This window comes from Sapajus apella, unplaced genomic scaffold (assembly GCF_009761245.1).
Source record: "Sapajus apella isolate SASKATOON/1434 unplaced genomic scaffold, GSC_monkey_1.0 scaffold66, whole genome shotgun sequence".
Lineage (NCBI taxonomy): Eukaryota > Metazoa > Chordata > Mammalia > Primates > Cebidae > Sapajus > Sapajus apella.
Window position 1 is genome coordinate 6678768 of NW_022437006.1, and position 25301 is coordinate 6704068.

At 40.5% G+C, this 25301-nt stretch overlaps 1 pseudogene; it reads right to left on the reverse strand.

The window, feature by feature from the left end:
- Positions 1 to 1646: 1646 nt before the first annotated feature.
- Positions 1647 to 25301, reverse strand: part of LOC116530388 — a 29992-nt pseudogene continuing 6337 nt past the window's right edge.

The following is a 25301-nucleotide window of genomic DNA, read 5'->3' on the forward strand; positions in this document are numbered from 1 at the left end:
TTAATAATATCTGATTTCAAAATTAAATAAAAGGGGGAAATTTTTAGATCATATTTAAGTGCCCATAGTTACTGTCTTTGACAAGAAGTCAAATAAAAAATATTCTGTAATGAACTCACACAATTTGTCTCATTTAATTCTGCATAATGTTAGCATTAAATGTCTTATAATAAAAATTTAAGCCATAAGACAGATGAAATAAACATGTCAATAATTTCACTCATTTTATAAGATTCCCCCCTCTTTTGAAAATAAAATATTGTGTGTAAGTTGATCCATTTTAAAATAATTTTTTAAAACCAACTTTAAATTATCCTCAGATAATGATTATTGCCTATATTCAACCACAGCACTGTGTCCAGAAAGCCCTGTTAGGATAAAGTTACTCTCCATTTTAAGGACACTGTCCTTTCTCACATAGAAATATTGATTCCATTTTAGCAGTGTGATGTCACTATGATGCACCCTGAGGTGGCGTTTCTTAATTAATGAATGAATCTGGAGTAGGTCCTACTGAAATATTAGGAATACTCTCCAATTTGACACAGCTGAAGTGCCTATTTAACATTTTCTTCCTGGCTCACTATAGCTACGACCCATCTCACATACTGTTGGTTCAAAAGAATCAAAATCCCATCGGTGTGTTCACTTTCTGGTACTCGACTGTTGATAGCTCAGAGGTGTTAGTGGTTAATAGTCAACATTCACAAAAATCTTCTGAGGCCAAACCTCATAACTTGCCAAGTGTTAAGATGGTTTAAATTTACCATCCCTGAAATAAAGTGTTCTTTTCTTTCTCTGACGTAAAAAGATGTTAGAGAAAGGCTGTTTTGATTTGGATGATTCCATTTAGAAGTAAACTAAACAACAAAAACCTTGATGCTGGCATTATTAGCTCTGCTAGAATTATCTTTCCATGCCAGAACTTTGGGGTTTCCTTGTCAATAGCTGGCTGCCTCCTCCTAATTCGATTGCTAGTTTGCCCCTTTTTCAATAGTGAGGTGTCATCTTGCAACTATAACAAAAAAAAAACTATTTCAATTAATGGAATGTAACAAGCACTTTTGGGGACTGACCTTGAGTTAATTCCCTGCACCAGTATTTGCATTTCCCAAAGTGTGTTCCAAGAACCCTAGATAGGGAAACATTTCATGTCAGTATTTCTCAGTGTGCAGATCATCTGCATGTGAACTACCTGGGCTGTTAAAGCACAGGCTCCAGGGCTGCTTCTGAGGGGCTTGGTAACATGACTTTTCAATGGTTTCTCAGAGTGATTCATATGTACTTTGGGAAAAAGGGGTCTACTAAATTTGTGAATTACTTTGGTTTTTCCTTTCTCTTTTTTTTTTTTTTTTTTTTTTGAGACGGAGTCTTGCTCAGCCGCCCAGGCTGGAGTGCAGCGTTGCGACCCCGGCTCACTACAACCTCCAACTCCCTAGTTCAAGTGGTTCTCCTACCTCAGCCTCCCAGTAGCTGGGATTACAGGCGCCCACCACCACGCCCGGCTAAATATTTTTGAATTTTTAGTAGAGATGGGTTTCACCATTCTGGCCAGGCTGGTCTCGAACGCCTGACCTCAAATGATTTGCCCTCCTCGGTATCCTAAGGTGCTGGGATTACAGGCGTGAGCCAATGTGCCCATCCCCTTTTTCCTTTTTTTTTTTTTTGTTTAAACAAATGTGCACCGCGATGTTTCAACAAGTAAGACAAATGCCGTGAATGTGAAAGCTGCAGTTTGCAATATACCACATTTAGAACCCCGGGGACTTGAATTAGACAGAGGTGGTAGTCATTCTAATTAAACAGTCAGGTAACTTCACGACAAGTTGATTTGCAGCATCGAAAGTGTCCATTTAAGTTTCTTTTCTCTTTATGATCAGAGGTCCCACATTGTCTCCAGTCTCCTCGTTGTGTTTTGCGTGAGACCCATCGCAGAATGGGAACTTTTTGGACCGCCAACAACGGCAGTACACAGATTGCTCTCCCAAACCCTCCATGTCAAAAGCATGTACTATCTTGGGGTTGTCTTTCTGGATGTAAAGGTTTATCATAGCTTTATTTCAATGGTCTTTAACATAAAATCTTTTGTAAGCTAAATAACCAATTGGAGCTGTCCCAGCAGCAATGGCAACTGCTACGATCCATTCATTTTGTGCACTGGAACTAGAAGTCAGACTCGGGGCGCTGTCGCTTGCGAGGCGTGTGCACGAGGATACCGAGCACAAACGGGTTCGCACAGCCTGCGAGAGTCAAGGCACCAGCGGCGTACCAAGGGCACCGACTCTGCGCTGCTCCCGCTGAAATATTTTCTTGTCTTACAGGCTAAATTAGCAAATTAAAGGATCTGAAAAGTCCTGTAGTGGAGACCTGCTTAACTTTTTAAACCCACGATTTTCTCAAATTGATTTTCCAGTTTGTTTTTGTTTTTGTTTTGAGAGAGAGTCTCTCTCTTGCCCAGGCTGGAGTGCAGTGGTGCTATCTCGGCTCACTGCAACCTGTGTCTCCCGGGTTCAAGCTATTCTCATGTCTTAGCCTCCCAAGTAGCTGGGACTGCAGGTGTGGGCCACCGTGCCCAGCTAATTTTTTGAATTTTTAGTGGAGACAGGGTTTCACCATGTTGGCCTGGCCTCAAAACTCCTGGCTTCAAGTGATCCGCCCACCTGAAAGTGCTGGGATTACCGGTGTGAGCCCCACCACTTCCCACCTCAGATTGTTTGATTACAGAATTCTTTTTTTGGGAGGAATATCTGTTATTTGATCAAATACCATTGGGAAAGGTTACTCTAATAGTATAATAACTGCAGATTGTCACAATTGCTTGTTAGCTTGATACTGAGTTACTGTAGTGTCTTTTTATAAGCATTAGACATAGATCTGAGTGTGAATCCTGAATTTTGCACTGTTGGTTCAGTTACCTAGCAGTCATATTCTCTTAATCCCAAGGGAGACAGAGCGAGAGTGAGTTAATACCAGAAACATTGCTAGAAAAATAAACAAGCGTTTCTGATACCATCATAGTATACGAAGAGTGACATATGTGAATACTTCTGGCAAAGTGTTTTGCCCAGACATTCTACCTCCTCCCTCTACACCTCCATAGAAGCAGTTGCCATTTAGCAATAGACTACACAGAGGGAGGAGCGAGGAGTGCTTCCAGAAACGCAGATCAAGTAGAACAATGGAAAAGAAGTAAACACACTTGAGCAGGAAATTGGAAGGAAGTGAGGTAATTCTTCACTCTGCAGCAGAAGTTGGTGAAAGGCAACCCCAATTTTTGCTTTCCACCATTCTCCCATTAGGCATAAACAACGCAGAGCCAGGTAGTAAAGAAATGATAAGGGAGGACTGAACTTGGGGGCTTCTCTCTGGGGTGGGACTGCCTTTTGCTTGGCTCTGGAACTAGAGGGACGAAGATAGGTCCAGAGTTAAGGAAGTAGGGCACAGATTAGCTGGAGGGAGAGAGATAAGGAGACCTCTGGGTTTCCTTTCAAATCGCCTGGGCTGATTCACCACGACAGAGAAGGAGATCAAGTCCTGGGCTCGCTCATCCTGTCCCTGACCGCACAAGGCATTTACTATCTCCATTCTTTTACATGCCTTGTCTCCTTTGTTCCTTTGTTCTCCTTTCTTTCCTTTTTTTCTCTTTCTTTCCTTTTTCCCATTTTTTCTTTCTTTCCCCTTCCCCTCCCTCCCTTCCTTCCTTCCTGCCTTCCTTCCTTCCTCTCTCCCTCCCTCCCTTCTCTTTCTCTTTCTTTCTCTCTCTCTCTTTCTTTTTCTTTCTTTCTTTCTTCTTTCTTTCTTTCTTTCTTTCTTTCTTTCTTTCTTTCTTTCTTTCTTTCTTTCTTTCTTTCTTCTTTCTTTCTCTTTCTTTCTTTCTGTCTTTCTTTCTTTCTTTCTCTCTCTCTCTCTCTCTCTTCCCTCTTTCTCTCTTTCCTTCCTTTCTTTCCTTTCTCTCTCCATTACCTATGCTGGAGTGCAGTGGCCTGAACACGGCTCACTGCAGCCTCTATTTCTGGGGCTCAAGTGATTCTTCTGCCTCAGCTTCCCTAGTAGCTGGTACCACAGGCGCACACCACCACACCTAGCTAATTATTTTTTTCCTGTAGAGATAAGTCCTTGCCATATTGCCCAGACTTGTCTGGAACTCCTGGGCTCAGGCCATCCTGCCACCTTGGCCTCCCAAAGTACTGGGATTACAGGCACGAGCCACTGCGTCTGGCCTGCCTCCTTTGTTTCAAATGCCTTTACCTTGTTTTCTCCCACTATGTGCCAATGGAACTTTGCTTATTTTGCTAGCTTAACCTCATAATGTTATATTAATGGTATGCAGTGAGACTGGGAGCTTTTTGAAGGGCAGAGATACTGTCTTATTTATCTTGAGTATCTTGCACTAGGCTCAGCTTCTAGCATGAAACAGCTTTTCAGGCAATGTTTGTGGTAGCCAGGGAGATCAGAAATCTGAACAAGATGCTTCTGAATAATCTTCAGAGCACTCATCTAGAGTTCGGTGTTATAGAATTTTAGAGCTGGAAGCTGTCTATAGACCCTCCTCATTTTACAAATAGGGCAGTGATAGTTCACATGAGAAGCAAGTGGTGAACTAAGACTCAGACCTCCTCGCTCTCAGTCCTGGGTTCTTTTGACTCCCCCAAGGTGGTTTGTATAATTAAAAAAAACCAAAAAACTACACTACCCAATGCTGCATAACCTTTTATAAATTGTAGTATAAAGCAACATTTCATTTAATATTTGCATCAGTGAAGAATGCGGAGACATTGAACTAGAAAATGATTTAAGGAGGATGTTCTCCTCCACATAGAATTTGTTCCATTTCTGCTTTTGCTTCTTGAATTTTTGCATCCCATTGTGTGTCTTTCTAATTCTTGGCTTAGCTTGGAAGCTGCAGTTAAAAAATGCTGGGTGAGAAGCTATTCTCCTGGTACTTTCAACTTTATTGGAAAGAGAAGTTCTCATAAATCACATCAGGGAACTGGGGCCTATAGGACTGCTTAGTTGCCAAGTGAATTCTGATTGATTGCTTTGGAAAATATGTACATTTTCCGGGAGGTTATCTGAAATGAAATAAAGATTCATACTTTCTCAGGCTGAGCTCCTGCTCCACCAAATTTCAGTCATAGTCTGGTCATTTTAATCCAGTGAAAGGGCAGTTAAGTGAACAGTGTAAGCATTAGAAAAGTGTAGTAAAAAAAGGTGAACAGCAAAGAACAAATGTTATTTCAAATGGAGAAAGGTTTGGAACAACAAAAATGTTCCTAACTAAACAAAAAATTAGAACCAGATTTAGGTTCTATGTCTCATGTTGACTTAAACGTCTTTCTAATAATGGTCAGTTGTATCAGAGTGGAGAAATTGTTGAGAAAACCATGTTATCAGATGTAGTTATCACTTTCATATCAGGAAGCAGTGTGAGTTAGCATTTCAGGAGAGCTGAAATTGTATGTGTCTACAGACAGCAAAATTCAATGGGAGGAAAACCTTTGGAGCTTAATCCTTTGAGGTCACAGAATCTGTGAAAATCTTTGAAAGCTGTGAACCTCCTCCCCATAAAAATTCACATACACATGAAAGCTTTCAGACCCATCATGCCCATAGGGTGCTTGGATCCTACGTTAAGTATCTCTTATTTAGCTATTTTCCCTAGAATTTCTGGTTTCTTGATGTGGCAGATCTGCTGGACTGGCACCTGGAAATTCCAGCCCCTTCACACACATGCCCTGTAGGGCCAGGCTGTAGCAAAAAGAAAAAAAAAAAAAAGGAAAGAGAAAGAAGGATAGAACATCTGCTGTGAGGCTGATTCAGTTTTACTCAGGGTGAGTAGAAGTGGCCTTAATCCCCTACAGATTTCCTTAACTTTGTTGTTGTGTAGAGGGATCATCTGGCGGAGATTTTAAATTTTCTCACCACTTAGTTATACTTTCATTTATAGTAAGTCTGAAAGGAAAATGCAAACTTTTCATTGGACTGACTTGGTAACTTGGTTCAGTGATAGGCTAGGTTCAGAATTGCTCCATCGCCATTTAACAGATGATTACAATTTATGTGGGTAGCAAGGTCTGCTTTATTGTGGAGATACACAGGTTAACAGATTTTTCTAGTCTTTATTCATTACCATTTTATCTGAATTCATCTCTAGTGAACTATGGAAGACTTTTTTTTGTATTATTAGCCTAGCCAACATGATGATGCATTCCTGAACAGACATGGGAAAGGCAGGTGGATAATAACAGTCTACAGTGCTTTTTGTTTATCCAGAAATCTACCATCCCCAGGAGGTTGACATATCATCCCATATTTAATCTGCTACCCATACTTTATGTAAAAGTAATAATAATAATAATGATAATGATAATCATTTACACTTATATAGTCACTTTCATCTAGGGTATCTCAAAGCTTTAAAAACACTAATTAATTCTCCTGGTCTCCCTGTGAACTAGGTAAAGCCCATTTTACAGGTGAGGCAATTGAGGCACAGAAAGGACGAATGACTTTCTCAAGGCCCTTGGGTACTGAATGACAGAGAGCTCTGTAATTCTAGTGTCTAGAGCCAGCTGCATATTCTGGGTGAGTGAGTGGGAGGGACCACACCAGAAAAGGTCTTCTAGGACTTAGTTACTTAAATCCTAGTAGCACATCGAAGCTCTGGGAGAGTTTCCAAAGTATATGCTTTTTCATCCCCCCACAAACAGGCATAGCCTGTGAGTGGTTGTTTTTGAGGTCTAAGCAGTAGAGGTGGAGTTAAAGTTGGCTGTCATATATCTTTGGATAGGAAGGAAAGTAAAGAACATGGAAAGAGAATTGCATTTTAAATGCATGCTACTGAGATGTATCAGCCAACTCTACACTGAATCAGAGTAGATTCAGACTTTTAACTTGTTTAATTCCGTTCCACTATATGAACCATTTGATATGTACATAACAAGGATGAAATGATTAAAGAGAGTCCAGTATGTAACTGGCAACGTACCTAATGGAAACTAGCTTCTCACTGTTTTCAGTCTTTTTAGTTTTAGAGAATCCTTGAAATTCTCCCAAATGAGTGGTGCTGAATTCCAGGGAAGATGGTGTTTAATGAGTTCTCTCTCTCTCTCTCTCTAATTGCAAGAAGAAATAGACAAATGAGGGCTTATCAAATGTTAATATGCATACCAGTCACCTAGGGATCTGTGAAAATACAGATTGTGGCTCAGTAATTCTGGAGTAGGGCCCAAGATCGTGCTTCCAGGTGATGTCCATGCTAATGGTCCCTATAGCATGCTCTCAATAGCAAGGCCCTACACTACTGTTTGTAATTCTGATGATCTTATTCCCACAACATACTGCTCTGGAGGAACCTTCAGTCAATTGGAGTGAGGCTTGGGCTTAGAGGACCAAGGCCTGGTTTGGAAAAGTGCTTCTGCTCCTTATTATCTAAGAGGTTTGGGACCCCGAATCTTTCGGAACCTTAGTTTTCATTAAATGAAGATCATTAATTGCTCCTTTGTAGGTTTGTTATGTAGATGAATAAAATAACCCAGTTGGAAGAGTCTGGCTCATGCTAGCTGGGTGTGGTGGCTCACGCCTGTAATTCTAGCACTTTGAGAGGCCAAGGCGGGCTGATTACTTGAGGTCAGGAGTTCAAAACCATCCTGGCCAACATGGTGAAACCCAATCTTTACTAAAATACAAAAAAAATTAGCTGAGCATGGTGGCAGACACCTGTAATCCTAGGTACTTGGGAGGCTGAGGCAGGAGAATCACTTGAACCCAGGAGGTTGCAGTGAGCCAAGATCTTGCCACTGCACTCTAGCCTGGGCGACAGAGTGAGACTCCGCCTCAAAAAAAAAAAAAAAAAAAAAAGTCTGGCACATGCTGTAACTTCACAAGTGATTCGTTCTCTGGACTCCCCAATTTACCCTGTCTGGTTACGTTTCCTAACAAATACTTTATAGTTTTCCCTCTATATCTGCTTAACCAATAACTACATTTTATGTATCTTGGCTTTTTCCTATTACTTTACCTCTAGATTCTTTCTCTTAAACATGTATAAGCCAAAATCAAATGTCAATATGTGTGTCAATATCAAAATGCTTTTCTTGAGCTAATTTCTTGTCTTGTTAACTATTATAACATTCCTCTGCCTTCATGGGTTCTAATTTGATCTAGGCCGTGCAATGGGAGTGAGATTGTATGGTATTCATTTAGTAAATAAGTATTTATTGAACATCTACTATGCTATGTCCTTATACCCTGGGTATACCACTGAGAATAAGACAGACACATTTTGTTTTTCTGTATTGTTTTTGTTGCCTCTGTTTACCTCTTTGAGCCACAGTGAAGCCTTGCTTTAATTCTCCATTTATTGATGAGGACTTTCATTTTCTTCTAGTTTCATTTTTGTCTCTTCCTCTTGCCCACGCTTATCCTTTAGATCTTTTTCCTTTGAATCTATCAGACTGACTAGAAAATTCTTTCCTAAAGAGTCTTTACAAAACTCATTTTGTGTGAAATGATTTTGATTTTTAATAAAAAGCAACATTGAAAGTTAAGCTTAGTATGTGCATAGGAAAAAATGCAATAACATACACCTCACTGTTAACATTGGAACCGGTAAGAGGAAACTTTCACCTTTATCTCTATGTGCTTTGGCATTTTGGGAGAAAAAACCTCCCCCTTATAGTCAGCAAGTTATATTCTGTAACACAGAAAAGAAAATAAGAAAACGTATGGGCCAGGCGTGGTGGCTCACACCTGTATTCCCAGCACTTTGGGAGGCTGAGGCGGGCAGATCACCTGAGGTCAGGAGTTTGAGACCAGTCTGGCCAACGTGGTGAAACCTTGTCTCTACCACACACACACACACAAATCCCAAAAACAAAAAACTACAAAAATTAGCTGGGCATGTTGGCATGCACCTGTAATCTCAGCTACTTGGAAGACTGAGGCAAGAGAATCGCTTGCACCTGGGAGGTGGAGGTTGCAGTGAGCTGAGACTCCAGCTTGGGTGACAGAGTGAGTCTCTGTCTCAAAAAAAAAAAAAAAAAGGTAGGGGTTAATGGACAACCAAAGGAAGGATGAAGAAAAATGAAAATGAAACTTACAATCTTCAAATTTTCTCACATTCCCACCTGTAGTTTTATGTCTCAATTGCTGGATCTGTTAGGTTTCAAATCACTGGTGTGGAAACCCATCTTCCTGGGATTACGCAGCGTCAAGAACACTGTTGGCATGAAGGCAATACTAACAGTAAAGCAAGTAGAGGCATTTTTACAAAAGACAGCACTACCCAGATGGATTTTGATAAGGTTGGTATGTACCCCAAGAGGTCATAATTAACCACATTAAAGAAGGAGTGGCTTCTTAAGTAAATGGACTTTATCTTGCCCTCTGCCAAAAAATGTACCAAATGCTCGTACTTTGTTAAAAATTATCTGCAGTTTTGGAACCAAGTCTTCATAGCTTTGAACTGATGAACACGATTGAAGAAATGGTTTTATTACTTACACATTTGGCCTCTCAGTCTTTATTTGGCACCTTGCTTCTCTTATGTCCTCGCTTGGGCACAGCATCTACAATCTACATAAATGAGAAAGTACTGGGTCATGGCTTAATTGGGAACAGAGAGGAGTTATCTGATAAAAACAGAGCTGGAAGAATTTAATTTTTCTAGCTCATAGTAAATTTTCATCCTATCAGCTGGCGTACTGGAGTGAGTAGTTGTTAGAGAATTGAACGTAGGCAAAACTGTGTTAGAATTTAGGTAGGACTCAACCTGGTTTCAGACTGGAATCCTCTGGTGAAGTTTTTGCAGATTGAGCTTGATTTAATTGGCCAACTTTGGAATTAATTAAAAAAAAATAAAACAACAAGCACAAACACCTCTCCAGGTGTCTCTAATGTGTAGCCAGGAGAGTTACTTCTGGGACCGAGCCAGCCTTATAAGAGGTCTTTGGACTACACAGCTTTTAATTAGAGACCATATGGTTCTCTGAAGGAAAAATAGATACTGTTCAAATGTATTCTTCCCTGTGATGTTTGTTTTCAGGTACATTTGAAAAATAATCATAGATGTAAATGAATAGATTGGAATATCCCAAGAATATACTGAACATTTATAATTGTGTTTCAGCCTTGGTACTGTCACTTTACATGCATAAAGCTCTAATATTATATTTCTCTGTGATTAAGACTTACTTCTTAAAAATTTTTTAATGAAGCATTTCATCTTTTATTTCTGCAATATTTATTAAATTATCAATCTTTTTCAAATGCATAATAAAAAATTTGCTTGTCCTTGGCTGTAAGTTTTTTTGCTAACACTGGAGTTTCACTGGGAGTATCTTCCTTAGATTCCTTGCCTGCCTCTCCTTACTGGCAGTGCCACACTTGTTAGACACACTTCTAATGTTTTTCTTAGATTTAATAATGGTGTTGGAGGATATTCTTGCTGTTTTGTGGTTTTTACTCGACTTTTTTCATTTCCAACATTACTTGAGGATATTTTTGTCTATGCTGTTCCCTACTCCACCCCTTTTCAGGGAGTTCTGGACACAGCATTTTAGAATACAGTATAGAGATAAACCGGAATGTGCCTCATCATGCACAATCCACGTCAAAAGATCTGAAAAACATGTTGGGTGATGAGCATTTGAAGGGAATAAAGGCAATTGTACAAAGAAACTATGATGTGAAATTATATGGTAAATGATAACTTCCTTTATACATTTTCTTTTGTAATAAAATGAATTATCCTTTTTCATTAAAGAAAACCCAGATCCTCCAAGGCACTAACCCTGTTCCTTGATATGCAACTTCCTTTAGGTCAGGAATGATACTCATCATTCACCTATGTTGCCAGTGCCTCTGTCCTATTCATGATCGATAGGAGTAATAATTGATCAAAGCATTCTTTCCTGCTTGAATCTGGATGTGGCTTCAGGCAGTCACTACTAATTGATTGGTATTGGTGTTAAAGATGACATTATGTGTAATCCCTACCTTAAAGGTTTCTTGCTAATTACTGCTGCCAGGAGGATAATCCTGCCCTTTAACACCAAGGGGTCTTCATGATCTATATTTAAATAAGTTTCCTGCAATACCCAGACAACAGTTGAGACAAGATCAGAATATTTATTAAGACTCTAATTAAGTCTAAGTTACTAACAATATGGAAACAGAATAATATAAAACTAGATAATGTTGCCTGTTCTTCCCTAACCCATCTTTAGCCTGGGATCCTCTAGCAGGATACCTCTTTGAATGTCTCCTGGTTTTCCTCCATGAGAAAGAGAGAATTTTAAACTCCGAAGCCTTTGGAATAGCTTAGAATCTTCAGGACTTAAAAATTTAGATCCAGCCGGACGCGGTGGCTCACGCCTGTAATCCCAGCACTTTGGGAGGCCGAGGCGGGTGGATCACGGGGTCAAGAGATCAAGACCATCCTGGTCAACATGGTGAAACCCTGTCTCTACTAAAAATATAAAAAATTAGCTGGGCATGGTGGCGTGTGCCTGTAATCCCAGCTACACAGGAGGCTGAGGCAGGAGAATTGCCTGAACCCAGGAGGTGGAGGTTGCGGTGGGCCAAGACCGTGCCATTGCACTCCAGCCTGGGTAACAAGAGCGAAGCTCCAACTCAAAAAAAAAAAAAAAAAAAAATTTAGATCCTACATTTTTAAGTCCTGAAGATTCTGAGCTATTCCAAAGAAAATGAGGCCCTAAGAGAGAGGAATTGTTCTATTTGTTGCTTTCTGAATTCTAGGTGAACTGCCTGATATTTCTGAGGACTGGCAACAGAATGTTTATATGATGTGTCTCTAAGAGAGACCACACTTAACTACAACTCTACTATTACCTCAAAATACCAACATTCCTTCAGCAGAGCCATACTTTTCAAGGTTATAAATGTTGTCTTCAAATAATTGACTAGCTACCATGGCGAAGAAGGTGTGAGTTTATCACATATTGCTTTTAAGGGTCAGCTAGACCAGTGGTTAGAAATCAGAGGGGGGCCAGACCTGAGATTAAAAAGGATATGTTTTCTTACTAATAAGATATGCCCTAATGTTATTAAGCTGCCTTAAGTTAGAGAGTGCTCCTAGTCACTGGGAAGGTTTAGACAGCCTGGATCGCCCTATGCCAGAGACGGAGTTGAATGGACTCCCTTCTTAGATGGAAAATTGAATTAAATTTCCCTTCTAGGGGGAGACTCTTTGATATGTTAGATATAGCTAACCTATACAGTACGACAGGGGTATTTGTAAGGGAGTAATCTATAAACCATTTGAACTTTTTTATCCTGACAGTTGCTGGTCAATTCAGGACTGATTATAGGTGATAACGCTGCATCTATAACTTCTAAGTGGGAAGGTCTTTGAGTGGGAATTGAAAAGACAAGGTGATGAAAAAATAATTGTAATAATACACACTGTTCTAGGTTTTAAGTGCGTACAACCTAGCTGCATTATAATATAAAACTGTACAACTTAAAAAAACACACATACGCAATCTATAATTACAAGTTTATGTGTACAACATAGTCCGTTTCTAAAAGAAGTTTTTACATAATTTAGACCTTAAAATTTTAAGATGGAATATTATGTAACTAGCATACACTGCTATAGAAAATATATAATGTTGTGGGGAAATATTCACACAGTACTGAAGAAAAGAAGATCATAAAAATAACATGTGAAGAATGATTCTAGTTTTAATAGGTGAAAAGTATACATTTACATTTTTAAAGATAGATTAAAGGTGCTTTTAATTTTGTAAGTAAAAGAAGACTGGAAGGATGTACCTCAAAAAGTTGATAATGTATATTACAGGAGAGTGGAATGAAGGGTGACTTTTGGTTCTATTTTAAATGTTTTCTAAAATTTCCAAAGTTCTTAAAATGAGCAGACATTACTTTAGTGATATCTTAGTTTTATATTTCTGCCATAACAAATTATGACAAACTTAATAGCTTAAAAAACATGAATGTATTATCTTACGGTTCCATAGCTTAAGAGTCCAGTGCGAATTTCACTGGGTTAAAATCAAAGTGTTCATTTGGTAAAATCAAGTTCTGCATTCCTTTCTGGAAGCATTAGGGGTGAAGCAATTTCTTCACCATTTTCAGCTTGCAGAGGCTGCCTGCATGGCTTGGCTCACGGCTTCCTTCCGTCACCTGCAAAGGCTGCGAAGTTACATCTCTCTGACCATTCTTTCATAGAAATATCTCCTCTGACTCGGTTCAACTAGAAAAGGTTTTCTGCTTTTGGCATTCTCTTGATTAGTTTGGGTTTACCTAAATAATCCAAGATAATCCCCCCATCTCAAGGCCCTTATCCTTAATCACATTTGCAAAGTTCCTTTTGTCAGGTAAGGTAACACATTCACAGGATTCAGCGATTAGGACGTGAATATTTTTGGTGGGGGATGCATTGTTTTGCTTACCGCATGTGGTCAGGAAAAAAACATTCTGTAAAAATGTATTGAATCCGTCCTGAACTCATTCTTTCTTTCTTTTTTTTTCTTTTGAGTTGGAGTCTCACACTGTTGCCCAGGCTGGAATGCAGTGGCGTGATCTCAGCTCACTGCAACCTCTGCCTCCCAAGTTCAAGCGATTCTCCTGCCTCAGCCTCCCGAGTAGCTGGGATTACAGGCACCCACTATCACACCTGGCTAATTTTTTGTATTTTTCACAGAGACAGGGTTTCACTATGTTGGCCAGGTTGGTCTTGAATTCCTGACCTCGTGATCCGCCCACCTCATCCTCACAAAGTGCTGGGATTACAAGTGTCAACCACCGAACCCGTCCTTGAACTCATTCTTTCTAATAGAAACAAAGTCATACATGAGGCCATGCTCCAGGCTAGTCATCAGAGCCTGTGTGACCCATGATAGAGGGGACTTTACTCTTTTCAATAAACTCGTTCAAACTTGTTAGTGCTCCTACACATCAGTCCCTGAAAGAATGAACAATGACAAGTTCAAATGGTTTATAGATTACCTCCGTACAAATACACCCATGGTACTGTGTAGATTCACTATACATAACTTACCAAAGATTCTCCCTCTGAAAGGGAGATTCAGTTCAATTTTTCATCTAAGAACGGAGTCCATTCAACTCCATCTCTGGCACGGGGCAATCCAGACTTTGTCTAAGTCTTCCCAGTTACTGGGAGCACTCTATATAACATAAGGTAACAGGATAACATTAGGGCATATTTTATTAGTCGAAAATATATCCTTCTGTTAAACTCACGCCCGGCCCCACTTTAATTTCTACTCACTGGTCTAGCTGACTGTATGAGGAGAATATATTCAGAGTTCCGAAGTGGATGCCGGGAACACAGCCCCACCCTTTTTTCTCAGCCTCTGCTTTACTGTCGTCTTTCTCTCTCATACTTATTTTGCCTCTCCCTTCTCCTCATATGTTCAAAAATAGTGAGAGGAGATTCCATTTCCAATCGTTAGGTGGTGACCCCCACGGCTTGTGGCATGAGTTCTAGCAGGATGGAGGTAGGAGGTGAGGAATAGCTGAGGAATTAGATAAGTTTGAGGGAAAGTAGGTGTGGGGCCTCTTTTTTGGTGTAAATCTCTGAGGGTATCATGGGAGGCTCCTGGTTCCCTTCTTTAGTTTTCCCAGTGGCCCAAAATGATTGACTCACCTACTTCTTTTTTTTTTTTTTTTTTTTTGAGACGGAGTTTCACTCTTGTTACCCAGGCTGGAGTGCAATGGCGCGATCGCGGCTCACCGCAACCTCCGCCTCCTGGGTTCAGGCGATTCTCCTGCCTCAGCCTCCTGAGTAGCTGGGATTACAGGCACGTGCCACCATGCCCAGGTAATTTTTTGTATTTTTAGTAGAGACGGGGTTTCACCATGTTGACCAGGGTGGTCTCGATCTCTTGACCTCATGATCCACCCGCCTCGGCCTCCCAAAGTGCTGGGATTACAGGCGTGAGCCACCGCGCCCGGCCTCACCTACTTCTTTTTAACTATCTCCACTAGCTTCGTTAAAGGCTTCTGTTATGTTAAAAGAAAATCCTTAGCCAAATTAAATTTAATGGAGTTTATTTGGGCAAAGAATGATTTACCACTTGGGCAGCCTCCTGAGCCCAGGTAGACTCAGAGACTCCAGTGAGCAGCCACAGGGTGGAAAATTTGTGGGTGGAAAAAGGAAAGTGACGTATAGAAAACGGAAGTGAGGTACAGAAGCAGCCAGATTGGTTACAGCTTGGCGTTTGCCTTATTTGAACATAGTTTGAACAGTTGGCCTCCTTTGATTGGCCAAAACTCAGTGACTGGCATAAGAGGAGGCTACAGCCTACTGACACATCCAGATAAGTTATAGTTCACTATGTACAGAGAAACCTTTACACAGAGCTTAAAATATGTAGGGAGGCACCTTTAGGCTAAACTTGCCTTAACAGTTCTTACTTGCTCACCTTGGAACAAAACAGTTGTTTATACAAGCCAGAGCCCTTTTGGAGTTTTCTGAGGGCTTTTTCTATCCAGCAACTGGGGACAGAAAGCTCTCACATGCTACCTTCTACTTATCTTGTACACTGGTTCTGTAGCCCCTGGGTGCTAGGGAAGGAGCATTGTGCAGAAAGGGCAGCCTCTGAAGCCGAAGCATGGAGAAAGGCCGGCAGGAGGCTTCGCTGTCCAGCCAGGTAGCAGCCGGTGTGAGGGAGAAGGTCTGCTTTCCCTCTGTGGGGTGAGCTTCCTCCAGCCTAGGCCAGCACAGTCCCAGTCCAGGTGGGTGGATCCCAATCAGCAGAGTAAGTCTGTCTCCTCGCAATGTTCAAAAGATGGTGAGTATATTCGTTCTGAGCTTGCTCCGTAGTTAGCTGAGGAAGTGTCTGGAGAAGCCTTTTCAAGGACAAGCCTAAGTTGCCCTCTTTCTTGGTATTTACGGGGAACACTACCCCTGACTGGGGACTAGGGCTTGCCGTCTAATGATCGTAAGCCAGAAATAAAATCCTAACCCTCCAATGGACTAAACTGAAAAGACCCCCTCTTCACCAAGGGGACCCCAGAGAAACTGAGAGGAAGGGAGGCCAGACACACCTTGTTGTACTCTTTTGGGGTTTAGGTTAAAATAGAGATCACACTGGCAAACAGAATCTTTGTGGCAATGGGAGACCTAACTACAAAGAAGACCTAAGGCCATGCCAGGCAGGGGTTAAGTCACATTCTACAAACCATACAATCTCCTCTTCCCTTTTTTTCTGAGGCAGAGTCTCCGTTTGTCACCCAGGCTGGAGTACAGTGGCGTGATGGCAGCTCACTGCAGCCTCGACTGCCTGGGCTCCAGGGATCCTCCCATTTCAGCTTCCTGAGTAGCTATGACTATAGGTGTGTACCACCATGCCAGGCTACTTTTGTATTTTTTGTAGAGTCAGGGTTTTGCCATGTTGCCCAGGCTGGTCTCAAACTCCTGAGCTCAAGTAATCTGCCCACCTCGGCCTCCCAAAGTGCTGGGATTACAGGTGTGAGCCTTCACGCCTAGCCTTGTGTTGATTTATTAATTGATCCATAATTCCTGTCTCCCTAACATGTATAAAACCAAATGGCAACCGGGTCGCCTCAGACACACTTGCTCAGAACGTCTTGACACTGTTCCCTGGGCCTGGTCACTCATTGTGGTTCACAGTAAGCCTCCTTACAATATTTTAAAGCTTGGTTTTTCCATTAACACAGTGATGAAGAGGATGACATGTAGCTGCCACGTGTGAGTGCTTAGCATGTTTTAGACTGTGGGCTGAGTGCCTACCTGATGATATTATGACATAAGAACTATTTTATCATTATTATGTGACAGTGATTTCAAAATAACACAGAAAATATATAAAGCTATACAGTAAGTTAATGATATATGTAAGCCATGCAAAAATTATTGAGAATAAAATACACTGAATAGAGCAGTGAAGTCATAGAAAGGGCTTAGCTATGGATGCTAAGCCTTGGAAAAACACAGGTGGAATAAAATCTAGAGGACTCTCTCCCTCTTTCCCCCCATCTATTCTCTTTGGATGGACCATGCTGCAGTCACTCTGGTGCTCTTTCTACCCGTAAAATACACCCAGCCTGTTAGGGGCTGAATAGTGTCCTTTTCAGCCCCCTAAATTCATATGCCCAAGTGCTCATCTCCAGTACTTCAGAATACCACTGTATTTGGAGATGGGGCCTCTACAGAGATAATTAAGGTAAAACGAGGTCATTGAGGTGGGCCCTAATCCAATATGACGTATATCCAATACTACTGTGATACTATGATGTATATACATTTTGGGTTTTGTTCGTGATTCCAGGTTCTCAGTTCCTATAAGCCTTGTTATTTCCTAAGTGACTAGAGCAATAAGAATATCTTTTGTTAAATTATTTGGGCTTTTGTCCTGGGTTCTTGAAGTACCCTGGGAACAACTTCAAAGCAGTGAAGGAGAAAGACTTTTTTTTTTTTTTGTTATTTGTAACAAATCCTTTTCAACCACACCTGAGCTGATGTGAATGAGGTGATTTTTGGAAACACAGGGTGGCCACGTGATGGGGTTCTTATTGCCAGGGGAACTAGCCATGGGGTCAGGGGAACTAGCCTTGTCTCAGCCCCACACTCCAACCACCCAACCACCAGGGAGGGGAGAGAGGGGAGAGAGGCTGAGGATTAAGCTGCTTACCAATGGCTGATTAATTTAATCAATCATATCTATGTAACAAAGCTTTCATTAAAAACCCGAAAGAACTGGGTTGGAAGAGCTTGCTGATAGCTGAGCATGCGGGAAGATGAACAAGAATATGTCCACAGGCTGGGAGGGTGGCACACCCCAGCTCCACCCAGACAGACACTCCTGGGCTCATGACCCTTCCAGACCTTGCCCTATGCTTCTCTTCATCTGGTTATTTGTATCCCTTAAAATATCCTGTGTAATAAACCAAGTAAGTGTTTCCCTGAGTTCTGTGACCTGCTCTAGCAGCTGGTGGGAACTCTGATTTATACTTGGCGAGTCAGAAGCATGGGCAAAATAACCTGGGGCTTGCAATTGTCTTCAGAAGTGGGGGGCAGCCTTGTGCGACTCAGACCTCAACCTTTGTGGTCTGAGGCTGTCTCCAGGTAGACATTGTCAGAATTGAGTTGACTTAGAGGGCATCCCGCTGTTGTCCTCTGCACAGTGGCTTGCTTGCTGATGGGAGAAATCCTCACAGATGTGGTGTCACAAGCGTGTTGCGAGAGTATAGAGGAAAATGGTTTGCTTTTCCACCCACAGACACATATAGAGGGAAAATGAGGTGAAGACACAAGGAAAAGACAACTGTCTACAAGCCAAAGAGAGAGGCCTTAAAAGAAATCAGCCTGCCATCTTGATCTTGGACTTTAAGCCTCCAGAACGGTGAGAAGATACATTCTGTTGTTTAAGTCGCCCTGTCTGTGGCGTTGGTTATAGTAGCCCCAGCAAAATAATACAAAGCCTTTTTCTGTACTGGGAACTTTGTGCTCTGCATTTTCTGGTTGGAAATCTTTGCTCCCACGCTGAATTCAAATATTTCTCCCTCACAGAGACTGTCCCCACCAGTCAACTAAAATCACAGTCAACTTCTTATCAGCAACCCCTAGCACAGGAGTCTGTTCTGTGTTTTTTATACTTCTATTAGCACCTGATATTATTTATTTGTGTTACTGCTTATTTTCTCTTCCCTGATCCCTTCTAGAATGTAAGCACCTTAAAGGTAGTCTCTAGTTCAATTTTATGAAATAACCTTTTGTCAGTTCAGAGCCAGAGTCTGTTGATTAAATAAAAAAAAAAAAAAAAAGAGAAATAACCTTTGATAGAAGGAATAGTTCTTGTCCCCCAAGCCACTGTGCAAGGTCCATGACATTTTGGTATCTGCTCTGGGCAATCGCAGACCATCATCAGTCTTTCATTATTCTCTTGCTCCTGTTCAGGTTTTTAAAACATTCATTTTCATTAAATCATTTGATTTTTTATAGGAGGCTTGGCTTTTTTCCAATACACCCTGCAAATGCTGGTCTGTTGTACTTACATTAAATTAAGCCTAAAACCGCGTCTTTCCATGTTTTAAGTTCGGTCCAAAGGTTTCTCCATATGCAGTGAACTATCACCTCACTGGATGCATCAAAAGACTGTAACCTACTCTTGCAACAACCACCGAGTTTTGGCCAATCTAAGGTGATCAACTGTTTAAACCATGTTCAAATAAGGTACATGCTGATATGTAACCAATCCAGTGATTCAGTACCTCACTTCCATTTTCCATACCTAGCTTTGCTTTTTCTGTCAACAAATCCTTTGTGACCATGTGCGGGAGTTGATCTGAACCTATCTTGTTTCGGGGCTGCCTGACGGGTGAATTTTTCTTTGATCAATTGAACTCTGTTAAATTCTTTGTCTTAAGTTCTTTTAACACCTATGAGCAACAAGGCTGCCTCTTAAGTGAGGCCCTCTAACCCGAGTCCACACTTCCGCGAGCTCTTCTGCATTTGTGTTTGCTTTGGTTTATGTGTTCTCCTTAAGGAGTCAGCGTTCTGCATATCATAGTACTGAGAGGGGAGTATTAAACCACGTCTGTCAGGGAAAGCAGCTCTGCTTGGAGACAGAACTGAAAATAGATTTCCCCACTGGGCAGAAATACAGATGCATGAAATCTCTTGTGCATCCCATTTGATACTGCTGGCAGCAATAATTCTGGGATCTTATTATTTGAATGCTTCTTGCCCATTGTGATGAGGAATACAAATCCACACACTAATGTACATATAAACCGTAGAATATTAGAAGTGGCAGAAATTCCGTTTATTGTGTAAACGAAACCCAATTTTTCCAGTCATTTATTAGTCAGGAGAGCTGGTCTCACAATTTTATATGGAAATACTGTATTTGAAGATATATGATCTTCATAATTTTGTTTCTGATATGGGTGAACAGCAATCTGAGAGCTACCAGATTAAATAAAGAACCGTAATAATCTTTTTTATTCCTGGGAAGAGAAATGAGGCTGATTCGAAAAAGAACATATCAACTTGTTAATGTTTCAAAAAGTATCTCATTAGAAGTAAACACAATTTCATGAACATTCCAGTGGTGCTTCATTTAGCTAATATTATTACTGCCTCGTGGAAACGGGAACGCTCAGCTATGTGATGGGTTGCTTTTCACACTTATTTATGTCACAGGATTTTTCAACTGCTGAAACAGGGTAGAAAATATCCAATTTTACTTTCTTTTTCTCTGTGTTTAAAAGGGAGCTGAAAGAAAAGCAAGGACAAAATATTGACTTTACAAATGAAAGCTTAAAATGACAACAACACAGACCAAACTCAAAACACATCCAGGGTACTGATTTGCTCTTTAGAATTTTTCTGGGATTATTGTTCCTTTAAAATTATAGAGTGAACCAGGAGCTCTTCTCCATGACTCGTAGTTTCAGATTGACAGCTGTCATTTCTCTTTAGCAGATAAAGAGGCACTTCTTTTTTTTAGTTATTAGCTGGTAAGGCAGTTTAGTGAGCCCTGGAGAACCAGGTCAGGGTGAGCACACAGACTGCTGGCCGATTTACACTCCAATGGCACAAAATCAAACCGCAGTTTTGGACTTGGGTCTAACGGCAAAGGCAAGATTGAACATTGGAGCACTGATTAAAGTCAAACCTCCCAGTTTCAAGAGGTTTATTCATTTTTTAAAGGCCTATTAGTAATTGAATGAGTTTACAGTTCTGAGTAACTGTATGTATGCTCTATAGTAAACAACCTGAACAGCTGTTCTAAATGAGTTCTTTATATTCAGCCTCTAGAAACTTGTAATTACATTTGAGGCAGGACATGTGATACCAGAAGATATAAAGCTATTTAGCTCCAACTGCCACTTGAATTCAGGGAAGGCAGTTCAGTAAAAAGGGCGGAACACACCAGAAAATCACTGCCATTAATCATCTCTTAAAGTAGAACTGAAGAAAGCTTTTCTTTAAAAACAAAGAGATTTACTCTTTTTTCATTAGTCCTGGGCTTTAAAAATAAATTGTGATGAGGCTGCATTTTCAGCAGCAATTGATCTTTTCTGTCTTACATTTTCTACCTTGCTAGGTGATGTTAGGAAATTATAGGCATAAATACTGTTATGGCATTTCTCTTTAAAAGTGGAGGCTCAAGAAGAAAGTTAAGAAACACTCTGATTTTCAACAACCATGAAATTGAGTGTGGGTTACTCCAAGAATTTCTCCCCATCTCTAGCTACAAAAGCATGCTCTAGGAGAACATGTGTATGCCTAATGAAATGGTTAGATATTTGAATATAAATAATCTTTAAATAAACAGACCATGTTTTAAATGTTGCCTATGTTAGCAAAAATGGACAGATTTGAAACCGCTGTTTCCAGATAGATTGACCAAAATCTAACAGCTACTAATAGTTTTACCAAACTGAAAAATCTTTATCAGTTTTCTGACTCTTTCCATCATGAATTTATTCATTATTGAAAAAAGTGTTTACTGAGCCTTATTTGGCTCTACAACTAATGGCAGTGAGTTTTAGGAGTTTGAAGTTTTTTATTCATTTTTAGCAATATATATTCCATTTATCTTAACATTCTTGAGATCTGTCTTCTGATTCTTTAGATTAGAAATAGGTCTAACCAAATTTCTTTTTCTTTTCTTTCTCTCTCTTTCTTTTCTTTTTTATTGAGGTGAGGTCTCACTCTATTGTCCAGGCTGCAGTGCAGGTACAATCTTGGCCCACTGTAACCATCACCTCCCAGGTTCAAGCCATTCTGCTGCCTCAACCTCCTAAGTAGCTGGGAGTACAGTCGTGTGCTACCACACCTGGCTAATTTTAGTAGTTTTAGTAGAGATGGGGTTTCACCATGTGGGCCAAGCTGGTCTTGAACTCCTGACCTCAAGCTATCTGCCCACCTTAGCCTCCCAAAGTGCTGGGATTGCCACCATGCCCAGCAGTTCTAAGCTAATTTCTTTCTGACTTTGGTTCTCTTGGGCCATGCCAATTACAGGTCAAGTCAACCCTCCCCTTAATAGCCTGGGACACTAGTTGGCACGAGTCAGAGCTGGAGAGCCACATGAAGACAGTGCCTGCTGCCCACATGCGACACTGCCACACACTGTTTTCCATGATGCACCTCGTTAGCTTGTTTCTGATGTGGTACATCGTTCTCCTCATTTTCTCCAATTTTATACTTTTGCACTTTTAATCATTTTTTAAGACCCAGCTCAAATCATTTTTCTTCATTAAAGCTTCATTAATCTACTTTCTTCATTTTCCCATAAAATTTCCATTTATTTGTATTTTTCTTTCAGTACACGCCTAGAAGTGATTACATCTATGGAGGTCAGATTTTTTCCTCTTGTGTTCATACTAGATCAAAACTTCTTTGACAATAATATTGTTTCTCATTTTCTAGTAGCCTCTGCTGTCTTTCAAACATAAGGTGCCTCATAAATATTTGTTGACAAAGTTGGGAGGAATTGGATACAATATTATTGATATATATCAAGCATATGGATATTGTTTTTGCCTTTATTTTTTCATTGATTCCTGAATGTAGTAAAAAAAACGAACAAACCCATATCAGGACTATATATATACGGTCAACGAGTCCTTGAATTAGAGTGAAACAACTGAGGCTAGAATTTAGCTCTTTATGTTAAATTTGTGGCACTAATTTTCCCAGTGGCAGTTGGGGAAGTCACCAACACAGACATAACGTCATTGCAAACCAGGAGGCCAAGCATAGCTGTGGGAAAGAAAGCCATGTTCAAAGGGAAATATCCAAAATAATAGAATGGAGGGTCTAGAAAATCACCACCATGAATGCTGTTTTTGTGGTCTCATTTTCCCCAAGGTTGCTCTGGTATGAAAGTCCTTCTTAAAGGAGATAACATAAAAAGAAATGCGGTGGCAAAAAAAAAAAAAAAAAAAAAAAAGCGCAGAAAAAAAAAAAAAAAAAAAAAAAAAAGCTCACTCTTGTAATGGTCTTGTCTGTTCTTTGACTATTTCAATGTAATGTTTATCTAATAAATAGCATTTCAGTGTTAAACAGTAGAGCTGTGTCTCCACTCCTGTGCCAGAAGGCTGGACCTCCTTCAGGTCTTGCCATGCTCTTACTGCTGAAAAAAGTTCTGTTTTAATGAAAAGAGATACTATGTGGCCGGAGCCAGTATCAGTGATGCCTGCTTAACATTTTCATGCTTCTGCACCGTGCAGAAGTCTACACAGTCACAAGTTCATGTGTGTGTGTGATCACTATATGTATGGACTATAGTAAACGTGCATGCATACATGAAAAAATAATTTCAATAAAAGCTGACAGTAAAAAGCACCCAGATAAACAGACAATACTTTTTGGAGATAGAATTCTATGTAACTGCTTCCTGTACTAAACAGCTTATCAAAGAAAGGCATTGTTCAAAAGGAAATATCCTTTGTGTATGAAGGTAAATGTAATAAGGATTATTGTGTATAATGGCCTTTGGCGATGTGTATTGGTGTATCTGTATAATAACTTAATAATTGTTTTGATGTCCGTGTTAAAACAAAGGAAGGAAAAAAGAAGACTAATGTGTGTGGTAGTGAAATTTTAAAGAAGGATGCTAATTCCAGAACAGAGAAAATGAAACCTGTGTCCAATTACCTACCTCAACTCTTAGATAGTCAGCACATTTTTATTTGATTATTTACATATTTTTTTTTAAAAATAAAAGATACAAGGTCTTACTATGTTGCCCAGGCTGTTCTAGAATTCAAGTAATCTTCTTGACTTGGCCTCACAAAGTGCTGGGATTACAGGCATGAGCCATTGTGGCCAGCCTGGTCAACACATTTAGAATGTACTGGAGTCATTTTTGAGATTGGATTTCAGAAATGTAGTTGGTCTCTGAACTTTGCTATTTTCCAGAGGCGGAGAATGTTTTTTGAGAATAGTAGAATGAATTTTTAGCATGGGAGAGTGAGGACATGGGAGGGAGAAGGTAGGTTGAGGGGAGACAGATTAAAGAGGAAAAAATGTAGTCCAGCAAAAATTGTCCCAACTATTGAGAAAAATATATGACATTGCCCTGTTCATTTAATCCACTTCTGTAAACTCAGGAGGAAGTGTTTGTGTGGTTCTAAGGCCATACTTCTACTCTGACAAGGTATGAGAATTTGGTTTATGGACCAACGAGTTTCACGCTGGAAAATGGGAAAGAGAAACTTGAAAGGGATTTGGTTGAGGTGTTGTCATCATCAGTCTGACCTCCTTCATAAACTTTGCATGTTCATTCATCCATTCCATTCATTTGGAAAACTATTAAGCTCCTTCTGGGAGCACAGGAAGGATCACTACACTGAGATAATAGGTCCTGTTCCTGAGGAACTGAAAATCAGTCAGGTTTAAATTATGAGATCCATTATGCAGAGTTCATATGTTCTGCAACTTGGGTTGATTTTAATGTTGAACACAGACATGGTGTTTATGGGCAATGACTTGTGTTGACACGACTGCCTTGTCCCTTCTTGGGGAACTGTCCTCACTGGTGGCCTTTGTCACTTCCGCTGATTTCCTTAGGGCTTTCTTACTTGGGAACTTCCCTTGGTCCAGTCTTCTCCTCTCTGTCCTTTCAGGATAATATAGCTGCCTTGTGTGCTGTTCTCCCAGAATTCTGAGTTTACTTTATCTGAAAAATCTCTTGGTAAAGTGTTAATAGATTCTTTATCCTAGTTAGCATATTTATATGGACCAGCACAATGAAGACACCTGCTTTAAGCCTGGGGAAGTGCTCTAATGCTAACAATTTCAAGTCATGGCTGGCTAAGGGGTGGTGGTGGGGAGTCATTGGAATCCCTCAAATGGTAATCATACTCCATGGCTGCTGCCTGTATCCAGAGGGATGGTGGTGGATATATCAAACTGGTTCCAAGAACAACCAGAGAGCTTGTCTTCTGTGCTGAGATGCACCTACTTCTGCAGTTCAAGTTCTTTCCCTCGGCTGTCACTCCTCAGAAATGGGGGAAGCCCTGGAAAATTTTCACCTATGATCTCTTCAAATATTAGTTTTCTGCTGTTTCCACCACTTAGTGTGTTTCTTTTTGATTATATAAATTCACATACAGTAAAATTGATTTGTTATCCTATGAGTTGTGGGTTTTTTTTTTTCCTTGCCACAGAATCTCCCTCTGTTGCCCAGGCTGGAGGGCAGTGGCTCGATCTCAGCTCACTGCAACCTCTGCCTCGCACGTTCTAAGCGATTCTCCTGCCTCAGCCTCCCAAGTAGCTGGGATTATGGACATGCACCACCACACCCAGCTAA